This window comes from Bombina bombina, chromosome 6 (genome assembly GCF_027579735.1).
Source record: "Bombina bombina isolate aBomBom1 chromosome 6, aBomBom1.pri, whole genome shotgun sequence".
In the NCBI taxonomy this organism is placed as follows: Eukaryota; Metazoa; Chordata; class Amphibia; order Anura; family Bombinatoridae; genus Bombina; species Bombina bombina.
The window spans coordinates 114,268,113-114,284,359 of NC_069504.1; positions in this window are offsets into that span (position 1 = coordinate 114,268,113).

A 16,247-nucleotide genomic window follows, 5' to 3' on the forward strand; every position below is an offset into this window, starting at 1 on the left:
CTGTATATATATATATATATATATATATATATATATATGAAAATATATATAGGTATATTCAGATATATATAGAAATAACTATTTAAAAACATTTTCCCCTATGTGAAGAGAATTGGAATGTAAAGTATTTACAGTACATAACAAGCGAAACACATTAATAATTAAATATTCAAATTGAATAAAAATTATACAGTATTTCCTGTTTTCAGGTATTTGACTGGATACGGCTCCAAAGTATGTATATATAAGTGTGTATGTATGTGTGTGTGTGTATATATATATATATATATATATATATATATATACACACACACACACACATATATATATATATATATATATATATATATATATAGTATAGCCCTTTCCTTTCAAATACCTTGTCATATACCTTTTAACCCTTAGAACCTTTTAATATTTATATGATTAATATTTATTAGTGTATATATGAGTGTAACACTTTATTTTAGTTTATTTATTTTAGTTTGCGCTTGTGCAGTCGTGTTTACTTTCAACCTTGATATATGTGCGTAAGTTAGCGCGTGTGCTACCGTTAGAGTGCCACTTGTATTCTAGCCCTTAGTGTCTTAGTCAATGTTTTTCTTATTCTTGTGTAAGTGTTGAAAAAATTTAGTGGCCATCAAAAATGACAGATAATACAATTAGAGTTCTTTTTACAACCTACTTTACAAGTAGATGATCAGGTAATTCCTGTGTAACATTACACAGGATCAATGGGCTGTTATTTCCCTCAAATGACATCATCTTCTTGATCTGAATGCCATCCTGGGAGGGTCTTGGCAGGGTCCAATTACACCTAATAATTCTTTATATCCCAATTTCCTTGGAAAACCTAGCGATAGTCACAATTATATTCTGTCGTTTTTTTTTCTTTTTGAATTATTTTTCCTGTTTCAAATCTATTTCTTTGCGTTCTTTGTGTTGCAGCATTTTAACTATGAACAATAAGAGGTCATTGTGTAATTAAGCCTTGTAAAAATGGTTCATTTAATTGTGTGGATCACTTGTGATGCTTGGCAGATTGTCATGGTGATGTGAAGGAGCTCTAATTTTGGTATCTAAGGAATGGGGGTTTGTTAATGCAAAACATAACTAATAAATAGCACATGATTAGTCAGTTATCAATCAAACACAGTCATACTATACAGTGCCTTAAGGCCCCTAAATAGTTATCTAATATTACTGAATTACAAATGTGCTAAATTATGTTGTGCTTGATATTTTTTTCAGAATACTGAAACCCTAAATTAGATATTTTAGGGCAGCATTTTTTTTATATTAATAAATATTTTTTATGGGTTTCCTCAAGCCAGTTTCCTGGACTATTGCTTATGAGCAGGCTTGTCCAGCAGAAAACTCAAAAGTCATAGTGTGACCCTTTATTGTTTTCCTATCAGGCCATCCACTTTTCCATGCCACCTTAGTCTTCCCGCTTCACTCATCTGCAACATACACCCCCCCCCCCCCGTTCTATGTTCCTGGTTCTGTGTGTAGATGTTGGATTTGGCACTTGTTTTAGTGAAGAATTTCTAACCTCAGAGGTTGTGGACGTCAAACATTCCTGGATTAATTCATCCATTTTGCTTGAGCAAAAAGAGAGTGCATGGCTGCCCCAGTGTTTCCTCAAGCAATGTTAAATTCAGAAGGCCCCAAAAGCAACATTCTCTCATAAGTGGTAAAATATAATATATATTTTTGCCAGGCCCAGGTAATCTATCTAGTATTTACTAGTACTCAATATTGCTTCTAATGCATCTCATCCCAGCAATCAATTTTGAAAGATTTCAACTCAATGAAAATGTTATTGTGGCAAACTAAAAATGTAATGCAATAATAACAGATTACATAATTATCTATTCCAACATTGCCATTGTGTCTTCTTGTTTTAAATAAAGTTGTTACAAAAGTCACAAAACACTTATATACTGGGGGGTTGGGTTTATTTTTTTGTTTTTTAAATTGGATAAATTTATTTTCCCTATTGTTGTCCTGATTTTGCTTGTCCTTGTTTAATCAAATCAGCTTTTTTTCCATAAGAAAACAAATAACACTACCGTGGCAGAACGTGTGATATTACATGTATTCTATTAGTAAAATGATAAATTAACTAGAATAAAGGTACCTATACCAAAAGTAAACTTTCCTACCTGTAAAAGTTGTGTGGTCCTTTACTTAAGTTTATAAATCTAAATAAAAATGCCTTATATAAGATATATTAGAGAAAGTAGGGTTTATATGTGACAGAACAGGGTCTCTTGAGCACTTTCATTGGCCTCACCACCATGCAATACTTCAACACAAACAGGGAGATCCACAGCACTTAAGCTTCTCAAACTTAAAGGGATGTCAGTCTTTTTTTTTTATTCGTTGCAAATGATCTACATACAAAATAAATGTTTTTAAATAATTGAAAACTGCCATTGTGATAGAAAAATATGCATTGTTTTGCAGAACGAAGCCTATTGAATGTTTATATTTTATCTACTTCCTTTGCACATATAAACAAACTCCTGTACATACTAACCAATCACTGTGCAGCATGTAGGATTAAATTACAAGAAAAGCAAAATAAGAAAACAAATTGCAAAGTTGGTTTTATTTGTGGTTTTTTAGAAAGCATTTTATGGGAAATTCGATTTTGACTTTAATGTCCCTTTAAGAATGGTTTAGAGATCCAATTAATTACCCTTTAAATGTTAATGACCTTCAGGATACACACTCCAATAGCAAAGGGCCAACACCAGTTCTCAGGTAAAAGGTTGTAGGGTTTTATTTTATTTTTTTAAGACTTCGGATCTTTTGCTGTCCATAACATCTTCTTGAAACCAGAATACAAAATTAAGAAAACCTAATTCACACAGTGGATGTACTGTTTGTAGGATTTTTATTATTATTATTATTGTTAAAATTAAAAAAAGCTCTTTTTACTGCTAGGAAATAAAACGATGTTGTCAATGCACAAAAATGACATTTAAAACCTTGAAAACTGCCATTTATAAATGATTGACAACATTTGACATTTTTTACTGACAAAAAAAGGTTTGACACCGAGTTATTCAACCCGACCCATTTTCATTTTGTTTTCTGTGTAATTTTTTTAATCATGTAAAATGTTTTGACATAATAAAAAAATATAAAGAAAAATACATTTTGTGGGCAATGGAAATGTATTTAAAAATACTGCCTTCTTTTCTAAATAACAATTGCCAGAAGTGAATTAATACATTTTATTCTAGAGAGATCATTTGAAATAAAGCACTGTATACTAAACAATTAGTTTTTAGAAAAACAAAATACACTTATCACTTTTAGGATAGTCTGCATTTGTGTGTATGTTACATTTTGCAGAAAGAAAGGAAATGTAATGAGAAACTTTCATTTATTCATATGCTTAATCAACAAACAATGTATATTATGGCACTGGCTTTATGTTAATTATATTTAAACTGTTGGGGGGGGGAGCTGTAATATTGAACAAGTAAGGCATTTAGTACCAGTTACAATATTTTCAGTATTGTTTATCTTACATTTTCCCTTATAAATAAAAAATATAAATAAAGAACACTTTTTTTTAATAAATATCATGTGTTTTTCTTGTGTGACCACTACAACATACATATTATTTAAATTACATTAGAAAGATATTAAAGGAACATTAAAGGGACAGTCTAGTCAAAATTAAGCTTTCATGATTCAGATAAGGCATGCAATTTTAAACAACTTTCCAAGTTACTTTTATCATTAATTTTGCTTTGTTCTCTTGGTATTCTTAGTTGAACGCTAATCCTAGGTAGACTCATACACTAATTTCTAAGACCTTAAAGGCTGCCTCTAATATCAGTGCATTTTGATAGTTTTTCCCAGCTAGAGGGTGTTAGTTCATGTGTGTCATATAGATAACATTGTGCTCACGCCCATGAAGTTACTTATGAGAGGGCACTGATTGGCTAAAATGCTTGTCTGTCAAAAGAACAAAAAAGGGGGCAGTCCGCAGAGGCTTAGGTACAAGGTAATTACAGAGGTAAAAAGTATATATTATATAACTGTGATGGTTATGCAAAAAAATAATAAAGGGATTATCTATCTTTTTTAACAATAAAAATTCTGGAGTAAACTGTCCCTTTAAAAAATTCTTGTTTTTTGGAAATATTTTATTTTTTCCACAATGCTTCCTAGAGAGGCCAAAAACCAAAATCTATATTGTAGCTTTTCAAAATGCTGCAAATTGACAAAACCAGCAATCTGATTTGCAGCATTTATCGGTTACAAAAATTTGCTTTCTTTCCTATGGCATGGAGAGTCCACAAATCCATTCAATTACTAGTGGAAATTCAACTCCTGGCCACCAGGTGGAGGCAAAGAACACCCCTGCAAAGCTTCAAGTATCCTCCCACTACCCACAATCCCCAGTCATTCTTTGCCTGTGTAACATTGTAGGTGATGTGCGAAGAAGGTGTCTGAAGAAATCAAGTTGTTAATCCTTTAATGGGTACCTTTCCCTGCAAGCAAGGATTGGGGTTATGCTGTGTCCATGTAATTCTCTTTAATAAGAGTAATGGTGGCTTTTAGCAGTTGGAAGATGGCAAGGTAGTCTTTGCTTACCTTCCAACATTTTTGCTACTCCTATATAGAAAACCAGGGTTGGTTACTCTGTTTTTTTCTTTATCTACAGGTCTATGTCAGTGAGGATTCTGTCCCCCCGTTTGCTGTACCTGCCCTACAGCGGATCCACAGGTAAGTGCTTTTACCTTCTAGGTGAGAAGGATGCAGCACTTAGGAGTTCCTTGTTTTAAGAAAAAAAAAAGAAAAAAGGATACTTAGAGAACAAGGTGAATCTTTATGGGAGTGAATATCCCTTTTAAAGGTTGGGGATTTATTGGGCAGCAGTTCTGTCATGTGAAGGCTTTTTTGATTTTGGCTATGGGAATTTATTTGTACAAGTTTACCTTTTATTTAGTTTGGGTAATATCTCTTTAAGGAAGTTTTTGGACTGCACCTTACTTTTGAATTTGTGATCATGTGACTGTTCAGTTACTTCCTGAATGCTGATCAGTTTGTTTCTAGCCGGCTGTTTGGAAGCCGAATTTTCAAGGAGACAGACCGGATTTTCTGGCATTAGATCGTTTTTGCTGCCTCTCGCTTCTCTCTGATGTTTGCAGCTTTCTAGAATCTGCAGTTTGAACGAGGTAAGTCTCTCCAGCATAGCTGGGGTGTAGTGGTGCCGGTTTTAATAATTAATTTTATTCAAAAAAAAATTTATATTGAAATTAGAGTATAAGAGAAGTAAAGGGATATTTTATTTACTATGGATGCCAATCCCAAGATTTCTCTGTTATTTGATAAATGTCTTTATTGCGCTGATGCCCAGGTTATACCTCCTGTGCAATTTTGTTCCCCTTGCCTTAATAAGGTTTTATTATCTAAGGATAGGGATTATTATCTGAGCCTTCTTTTTCTCAGGATAATGCTGTTCAGGGGTTGCCTCAGCCTTCTGTTAACATGTCCCAGTCTTTGACAGATTCACATGCAGTGCCCTGCAGGTCCTCTCAGTCAGTCTCTGTGAGTGTTTGTTTGCCTAAAGATTTTGCTGCGCAGTTGTCTTCTGCAGCCCTAAGTGCTTTACCTAGTTCCGGTAAAAGGCGAGAGAAAATCTAAGAACATTTCTATGGGTTCTGATTCTGTCAAGACTGATTTGGTTAGTCTTTCTCAGTTATCTAGCGAGGATTATTCCTTTGCAGCTTCTGAGGGCGAGATCTCTGATTCAGAGTCTGCAGTTCCTAGTACAATAGATCCTGAGAAGGTTAATTTTAGATTTAAACTGGAGCATCTCTGTTTACTTTTGAAGGAGGTTTTAGCTACTTTGGATGACTCTGAAACTGTTGCAGAGGCTCATTAAAAGGCTAATAAACTGAATATCTGAGTTTTTTATGTCAAACCTAAATCTGTGGAGGTTTTTCCTGTTCTGTCTGACATTATATCTCAGGAATGGGAGAAGCCGGGTGTTCCTTTTAACCCGTCTCCTGTGTTTAAAATTATGTTTTCTGTGGCTGAAAAAGTGTGAGATCTGTGGTGCACTGTTCCTAGAGTAGAGGCCACTATATCTACCTTAGCCAAGAGAACTACTATTCCTGTCAAGTTTAGTTCTTATTTTAAAGACCCTATGGATAAGAAACTGGTGGGTTATTTAAGAAAGATGTTTCTTCATCAGGGTTTGCAGTGGCAACCAGTTGCTAGTATTGCAACAGGAGATCCAGGATAGGAGCAAGGCTCTAAAGCTGGCTAATACTTTTATCTGTGATGCCAGTATGCAAGTTTACTGGGAGCCAAGATTTCTAGTTTTGCAATACTAGCCCGCAGAGCCCTTAAAATCTTAAAGTTAAAGTCTTGGTCTGCGGATGGGACTTCTAAATCCAAGCTTCTGTCTCTACCTTTTAAGGATTAGACTTTATTTGGTCCTGGTCTGGCAGAGATCAATTCCACGGTAACCTGTGGAAAGGGAGGTTGTTTTTTTTACCTCAGGAAAAGAAGAATAGACCCAATGGTCATCAGACTTCTAATTTTTGTTCCTTTTGTAACTTCAAGGGACAGAGATCTTCCTCATCTTCTAAATCTGAGCAAACCAAGACTTCTTTGAGAGCTAGCCAGCCCTGGAACAAGGGTAAGCAATCCAGAAAGCCTTTCCGCTGATGCTAAGTCAGAATGAAGGGTCCGTCCCTGATTCAGTTCTGGATCAAGTAGGGGGCAGGCTTTCCTTTTTTCAGTAGGCTTGGATTCGCAACATTATAGATCCTTGGGCAGTGGATGTAGTCTCCCAGGGATACAGGATAGGATTCAAGTCTTGTAAACCAGGTGAAGAGAGAGGCCTTCTTAAACTCCATAAGGGATTTGTCCTCTCTGGGAGTGATTATCCCAGTTCCTCTAGCAGGACAGGGTCAGGGATTTTATTCAAATCTTTTTGTATTTCCCAAAAAGGAGGGGACTTTTTGACCCATTCTAGACTTAAAATCTCTCAACAAGTTTCTCAAGGTTCCATCCTTCAAAATGGAGACTATTCGTTCTATTCTCCCTCTAGTTCAGGAGGGTCAGTTTATGACCACTAAAGACCTAATGGATGTGTATCTTAATGTGCCTATCCACAGGGAACATTTGCTTTTTTGATTTAGAGGTCTGGCCTTATACTCCTGCCACTGTTTTGTTTATATATATATATATATATATACATATATATATATATATATATATATATATATATATATCAAAAGACAAGAAGCACTCCAGAAGACTTTTAAATAATGTCACCTTTAATTAGTGAACGTTTTCGGGCAATAAACTACCCGTCCTCAAACTTGAGGACGGGTAGTTTATTGCCCGAAAACGTTCACTAATTAAAGGTGACATTATTTAAAAGTCTTCTGGAGTGCTTCTTGTCTTTTGATATATCCTATTTTGGCTAGCACCCGAAGCGGCTGACTGTTTGATTCTGGAGTGCACTTTGCTTGCCCATATATATATATATATAATATATATATTCTGCTGCAGCCAAAGGTTAAATGGAAAACAGAGAAAAAGGAAGCAGTTAAAGGGACATAAAGATATTTTACCTCACAATTTCCTCAGCTCTCCAGAGTAAGTACTGTGTAAACAGTTATACTTCAGCTGCTGTCCAGTTGCAGGTAAAAAGAAAAAAAAAGGAAAAAATGAACAGCAGCCTATTAGCATCAACAGTGCTGAGGTCAGAAACTGTAATGTCATGAAATTTCATAGTAAACTTCCTTAAACTGAATAGAGAAAAAAACATGAGTGTGCACGCTCCTTTCAAGTCCCAGGACAGGCATACTGATTTGCTGCTTATGGTCCTTTACAATAGGGTATGAATACTAAGGACATTTTGAGGTAAAACATCTTTCTTTTTTACTTAGAGATGTTCAGGTGATATTTTCTAGTCAGCTTTTTACAGCAATACTGCATCACTTTCAAGTGTTTCAACATTTGGGTATCATGTCTAGGGATGGGCGAATGTTTCGCAACATTCGAAAAATGAAACTAATTTTAACACATTTGTCATTCGTTTCGAATTTCGAATGTTTGTACAACATTCTAACATTTGCTTAATGTATTCGAATTATGCAATATTCTAATTAGAAAAATTTGAATTTATATATTTGTAATAGTATGTCTAATGCTTTCTTTAAATGTAATATTCGAATTATGCAATATTCATATTTGAAAAATTCTAATTTATGTATTTGTAATAGTATTTCTATTTTCTAATCTGTCCTTTAAATGTAATATTCAAATTATGCGATATTCAAAATAGAAACATTTAAATTGATTTATTTGTATCTATTATGTTTCAATTGACTAAATTGCCTACCACATGAACTATTGAACTTCTGAATAGTATTTGTTATATCGAATGTTACATTCGAAATTTCGAATGTAGACATTTAATCTAATTATGAACATTCAAATTCGAAGTGACGTTCAAAAACTTTAAATAGCATTTTTAAGAATATTCGTTCGTATTAACATTCTATTATGTAAATAGAATTTCTAAAATAACATTCTTTTTAACATTGGAATTTGAATATAAACACATTCACCCATCCCTAATCATCATGTCCCTTTAAGGCTTAGTATATATATATATATATATATATATATATATATATATATACATAGTGTGTGTGTGTGTGTGTGTATGTGTATATATATATATATATATATATATAAGTATCTAGAACAAAAGAGGATTATTTGCAGGTATAAATAGTGAGGGATCTTACAACAGTGTGTATAAAGACAAAGTATATATCTAAACAATGTTACAGTACTTCGTAGTTAGCATTTCCCATAGTTGCAAATCACGGTTTGCTATACTTGCACAATTGTGGAAATTCAAATGGTGTAGTCCACAATTACTTGATATGGAATGTTCCAAGTATATTCCCAGTATATCCTTAAGTATAGCGCTATATCTATATGTATAGCAAGCGCTTATGGAAGTTCCTGGCGGCAAGAAACAAACTGTGGGAAAATAAGCTGTAAATGTAAACGTCCCTCCGGACCCTTAGAGCCAATGTACAATTGGGATGTACACAGTAGAAATAAAAAGTACCTCCAAAATGGGTGGACCAGGAAATTTAATTACCAATGTAATGGTTTCAGGCAGCGTCCTCCGAAGATGCTCGATAGGCAAGAGCCCCCAAGTTCCGACGGAGGGAGATGGCTGTATCCTCGTTTCCACTTGTCCTCATACGACCAAGGCTCTGACGTCAGAGTAGTGTGCCGTGTCGCACAGGAGGTCCGCTGTAAGCATGAGGGGAACGTGCAGCGTCGCACGGCAGATTCCTCCGGACAAACCAGGTGTCGCTCAGGAGGTCCGCTGTAGGCGTGAGGAGGACGTACAGCGTCGTACGGCAAATTCCTCGGGACAAACCAGGTGTCCACTGGGTCCTAAGTCACCGGTTCTTCAGGTCTTCAGGTCTTCAGGTCTGGATATGGGTTCCGGGTGATAGTCAGCCAAAGCGGTATCTCATCCGCTAAATGTAGTAATAGGTGATCACCTCTGATGAAGCGCATGTACGCATGCGCGAAACGCGTCAGGTGTTAAGGCTTTGCTCTCACCTTATGTACTAGCACCTTGCTTGAATAAACACCTTTTTTGAACCAGCCGTGGATGATTTTTAGCCGTCTTTTGTCCTCTCTTCTGGGGATCACCTATTACTATATATATATATACATACATATATAAAGACTGTGGCAGAGAGGAAACTCTCACTGATAGTAGTAATTACCAGAGCAACCAGCCTGCTTATACCTTTTACAACACTTTCAAATTTGACTACAATCAGGAATAAAGTATGCAGACACCTTGCCAAAAGTTGCAGGTATTTTGTATATTACTTTAGAAATTTTCAGCACAAGAATAAAAATAGGGTCGTGAAGGTAAGTGGTATCATTGAACTGGGTCTTTGGAAAAAAGGTTTGAAGAACCCTGCTTTAGGGTATAAATGACACAGCCTTGATAAATGTAAACAGTCAGTTTTATTTTCACTGTGCAAGTGCAGATTACAGCAATGTGTGCTTATAACAATTAAAAACACTTAATCCTATAAACAAAAGCCTAGCTCAGTTTTAGCTCTTACTAACATATCACCTAGATTACGAGTCGTGCGTTAGCCTTAAAAAGCAGCGTTGAGAGGTCCCAATGCTGCTTTTTAACGCCCGTTGGTATTACATCCGACACGGAGCATCGTCTTCATCCGACGGCCGACAACTGAATGACTGGTCCTTTAAGTGACGTCATCCATGATGGCGTCCCTTGAATTCCGATTGGCTGATAGAAACCTATCAGCCGATCGGAATTAAGGTAGGAAAAAAGCTATTGACTGATGCAATCAGCCAATAGGATTGAAGTTCAATCCGATTGGCTGATCCAATCAGCCAATAGGATTGAGCTTGCATTCTATTGGCTGTTCCAATCAGCCAATAGAATGCGAGCTCAATCCTATTGGCTGATTGCATCAGCCAATAGGATTTTTCCTACCTTAATTTCGATTGGCTGATAGGATTCTATCAGCCAATCGGAATTCAAGGGACGCCATCTTGGTTGACGTCACTTAAAGGACCAGTCATTCAGTCGTCGGCCATCGGATGAAGAGGATGCTCCGTGTCGGATGTCTTGAAGAATGACCCGCTCCGCTCCAGAGGGATGAAGATAGAAGATGCCGCCTGGATGAAGCCTTCTGCTGGTCTGGATGTCCTCTTCTGGCCGGATAGGAGGAAGACTTCGGACCCTCTGGAGGACCACTTGTGCCCGGCTGGGTGAAGATGTCTCAAGGTTGGCTGATCTTCAAGGGGGTAGTGTTAGGTTTTTTTTAAGGGGGGATTTGGTGGGTTTTAGAGTAGGGTTGGGTGTGTGGGTGGTGGGTTTTAATGTTGGGGGGTATTGTATTTTTTTTTTACAGGTGAAAGAGCTGATTACTTTAGGGCAATGCCCCGCAAAAGGCCCTTTTAAGGGCTATTTGTAATTTAGTATAGGGTAGGGAATTTTATTATTTTGGGGGGCTTTTTATTTTATTAGGGAGATTAGATTAGGTGTAATTAGTTTAAAAAAATTGTAATTCTTTTTTTATTTTCTGTAATTTAGTGTTTTTTCTGAAATTTAGTTTATTTAATTTAATTGTAATTAATTGTAGGTAGTTTAGGTAATTAGTTTAATTATAGTGTAGTGTTAGGTGTAATTGTAACTTAGGTTAGGGTTTATTTTACAGGTAAATTTGTATTTATTTTAACTAGGAAGTTATTAAATAGTTAATAACTATTTAATAACTATTCTACCTAGTGAAAATAAATACAAAATTGCCTGTAAAATAAATATAAATCCTAAGCTAGCTACAATGTAACTATTAGTTATATTGTAGCTATCTTAGGGTTTATTTTATAGGTAAGTATTTAGTTTTCAATAGGAATAATTGATTTCATTGTAGTAAATTTATTTAGATGTATTTAAATTATATTTAAGTTAGGGGGGTGTTAGGGTTAGACTTAGGTTTAGGGGTTAATAAATTTATTATAGTGGCGGCGACGTTGCCGGCGGAAGATTAGGGTTTAATACATTTAATATAGTTGCGGCGACATTGGGGGCCGCAGATTAGGGGTTAATAACTATAATGTAGGTGTCGGCGATGTTGGGGGCAGTAGATTAGGGGTTCATAAGTATAATGTAGGTGGCGGCGGTGTCCGGAGCGGCAGATTAGTGGTTAATAATATAATGTAGGTGTCAGCGATAGCGGGGGTGGCAGATTAGGGGTTAATAAGTGTAATATTAGGGGTGTTTAGACTCAGGGTTCATGTTAGGGTGTTAGGTGCAGACATAAAATTAATTTCCCCATAGGAAACAATGAGGCTGCGTTAGAAGCTGAACGCTGCTTTTTGCAGGTGTTAGGGTTTTTTTCAGCCAGCTCAGCCCCATTGTTTCCTTGGGGGAAATCGTGCAAGAGCACGTTTTGCCAGCTTACCGCTACCGTAAGCAATGCTGGTATTACAGTGAGATGTGGAGCTAAATTTTGCTCAACGCTCACTTTTCTGAGGCTAACGCCGGCTTGAAGAAAACTTGTAATACTAGCGTTGGCTTAAGTGAGCGGTAAGAAAAAAAGGCTTGTTAGCCCCGCACAGCCTTACCGACAAAAACTCGTAATCTAGGCGATAGGTTTTCATCCCTTACTAAACCAAAGTAAACTAAACTTAACAAAACATGCTCTGCTAGATAACGAGTCTTGCGTTAGGGTTAAAAAGCAGCGTTGAGAGGTCCCAACGCTGCTTTTTAATGCCCACTGGTATTACTAGTCTGGCAGGTACAGGTGTACCGCTCACTTTTTTTCCGCGACTCAAGCATACCGCAAATCCCCTTACGTCAATTGCGTATCTATCTTTTCCATAGGATTTGCCTAATGCCGGTATTACGAGTCTTGGAAAAAGTGAGCAGTAGACCCTCTCCTGTCAAGACTCCTACCGCATTTAAAAGTCAGTAGTTAAGAGTTTTATGGGCTAACGCCGTAACATAAAGCTCATAACTAAAGTGCTAAAAACTACACTAACACCCATAAACTACCTATTAACCCCTAAACTGAGGCCCCCAAACATCGCAAACAGTTGAATACAATTTTTAACCCCTAATCTGCCGACCGGACATCGCCGCCACTGTAATAAATATATTAACCCCTTAACTGCCGCACATTCCCGCATCGCAAACACTAGTTTAATTTTATTAACCCCTAATCTGCTGTCCCTAACATCGCTGACACCTACCTACATTTATTAACCCCTAATCTGCCGAACCCAACGTCGCTGCCACTATATTAAATGTATTAACCCCTAAACCTAAGTCTAACCCTAACCCTAACACCCCCCTAACTTAAATATAATTTAAATAAATCTAAATAAAATTACTATTATTAACTAAATTATTCCAATTTAAAACTAAATACTTACCTATAAAATAAACCCTAAAATAGCTACAACATAACTAATACTTACATTGTAGCTATCTCAGGGTTTATTTTTATTTTACAGGCAACTTTGTATTTATTTTAACTAGGTACAATAGTTATTAAATAGTTATTTAAGAGGCAGTAAACCTTAACAATAATATTATATAATTCTGCACATAATGCAGAATTATATAACATTATATTAGCCAAACTTTGTAAAACATAATATACCCTTTTAATTTTTTTAAAAACCGCTGTTTTACAGACCCGCACTCTGTGCTCTTCTGAGCGGGTCTGTTTGTTGTCAGACAGAGCAGGAGCGAGCTGCATTGTGTATAATGGCGCGGTCGGGCCGGGCTGTGTGAAACAAACAGACCCGCTCAGAAGAGCACAGAGAGTGGGTTTTTTAAATCAGCCATTTTAAAAAAAAATTAAAATGGTATATTATGTTTTACAAAGTTTGGCTAATATAATGTTATATAATTCTGCACTATGTGCAGAATTATATAACATTATTTTTGAGGTTTACTGTCCCTTTAACTATTTAATAACTTCCTAGTTAAAATAAATACAAATATACCTGTAAAATAAATCCTAACCTAAGTTACAATTACACCTAACACTACACTATCATTAAATAAATTACCTAAACTAACTGCAATTAATTACAATTAAATTAAATAAACTAAAGTACGAAAAAACAAACACTAAATTACAGAAAATAATAAAATAATTACAAGAATTTTAAACTAATTACACCTAATCTAATCCCCCTAATAAAATAAAAAAGCCCCCCAAAATAAAAAAAATCCCTACCCTATACTAAATTACAAATAGCCCTCAAAAGGCCTTTTTGCGGGGCATTGCCCCAAAGTAATCAGCTCTTTTACCTGTAGAAAAAAATACAATACCCCCCAACATTATAACCCACCACCCACACACCCAACTCTACTCTAAAACCCACCCAATCCCCCCTTAATAAAACCTATTCTATTGGCTGATTGTAACAGCCAATAGAATGCAAGCTCAATCCTATTGGCTGATTGGATCAGCCAATAGAATTTTTTCTACCTTAATTCCGATTGGCTTATAGAATTCTATCAGCCAATCGGAATTGAAGGGACGCCATCTTGGATGACGTCACTTAAAGGTACCGTCATTTAGTGTAAGTCATCGGATGGAAGAGGATGCTCCTCGTCGGATGGCTTGAAGATAGACCCGCTCAGCTCTGGATGGATGAAGATAGAAGATGCCGCCTGGATGAAGACTTCTGCCCGGATCGGATGAAGACTTCTGCCCGTCTGGAGGACCACTTCTGCCCGGTTGGGTGAAGACGTCTCAAGGTAGGGTGATCTTCAAGGGAGTAGTGTTAGGTTTTATTAAGTGGGGATTGGGTGGGTTTTAGAGTAAGGCTGGGTGTGTGGGTGGTGGGTTTAAATGTTGGGGGGGTATTATTTTCTGTAATTTAGTGTTTGTTTGTTTTCCTACTTTAGTTTATTTAATCTAATTGTAATTAATTGTAGTTAGTTTAGGTAATTTATTTAATGATAGTGTAGTGTTAGGTGTAATTGTAACTTAGGTTAGGATTTATTTTACAGGTATATTTGTATTTATTTTAACTATGAAGTTATTAAATAGTTAATAACTATTTAATAACTATTGTACCTAGTTAAAATAAATACAAAGTTGCCTGTAAAATAAAAATAAACCCTGAGATAGCTACAATGTAATTATTAGCTATATTGTAGCTATCTTAGTTTTTTTTTATAAGTAAGTATTTAGTTTTAAATAAGAATAATTTAGTTAATAATAGTAATTTTATTTACATGTATTTAAATTATATTTAAGTTGGGGGGGTTAGGGTTAGGCTTAGATTTAGGGGTTAATAACTTTATTATAGTGGCGGCGATGTTGGCAGCGGCAGATTAGAGGTTAATAAGTATAGTTAGGTGGCGGCGACATTGGGGGCAGCAGAGTAGGGGGTTAATAAATCAAAAGTAGGTGTCTGCGATGTTAGGGGCAGCAGATTAGGGGTTCATAGGGATAATGTAGGTGGCGGCGGTGTCCGGAGCGGCAGATTAGGGGTTAATAATATAATGCAGGTGTCGGCAATGTCGGGGCGGCAGATTAGGGGTTAATAAGTGTAAGATTAGGGGTGTTTAGACTCGGGGTTCATGTTAGGGTGTTAGGTGTAGACATAAAATGTATTTCCCCATAGGAATCAATGGGGCTGCGTTAGAAGCTGAACGCTGCTTTTTTGCAGGTGTTAGACTTTTTTTCAGCCGGCTCTCCCCCATTGATTCCTATGGGGAAATAGTGCACAAGCACGTTCAGCCAGCTCACCGCTACCGTAAGCAGCGCTGGTATTACAGTGAGATGTGGAGCTAAATTTTGCTCTTCGCTCACTTTTCTGAGGCTAACGCCGGGTTTGTAAAAACCTGTAATACCAGCGTTGTCTTAAGTGAGCGGTGAGAAAAAAATGCTCGTTAGCCCTGCACACCATTACCGACAAAAACTCGTAATCTAGGCGGCTGTTTTAACTAACCTCACTTTTTAGCAGCTTTTCTCAGCTCAACTGCAATGTTATTTTCTCCAAGTCATAAAACACACTGGAGGCTCTCTCTCTCCATCTAGCAGCTGGATAATTAATTGCCCTCATTTGATTTAACACAGGTGAGTTTATATCCCTTCCTGATTCCTCATTTTCAGCTATGTGTAAACTGAGGAGTGAAACACTGGCCCGTCCTCTCTCCAATGTTCCACCTCAGGGACCCAAAATTACAGCAGCCAAATTTTACGCAATTAATTTTCCCTGGGGTTTAGAAATCAAATACACATTTCAACAATGTAGGATTAATAAAAACCTGGTCACTCACAATTCCCTTTTCTCTTTCACAATATATACAGATATATATAGGAATATCTATTTATACATACACAGAACATATTCTGCTATGTGCAAAACATTGGAATGTAAAATATTTACAGTAAATACATAGTTATGTCAGGATATCTGTAAATGTTATTAAATAATATATATATATATATATATATATATATATATATATTTACCTACACCAAATAATACATTTATTTGTGAAGCTATTTGTGACGCTGAACCCCCTCACTGCTCAAGACATCTAAGAGAGAGCAAAAGGGGAAACATTTATTTCAATTAGTGAAGTTGACAAACCCCTGTAATGAGGTAGTCAGTCTACAATATCCAACCTT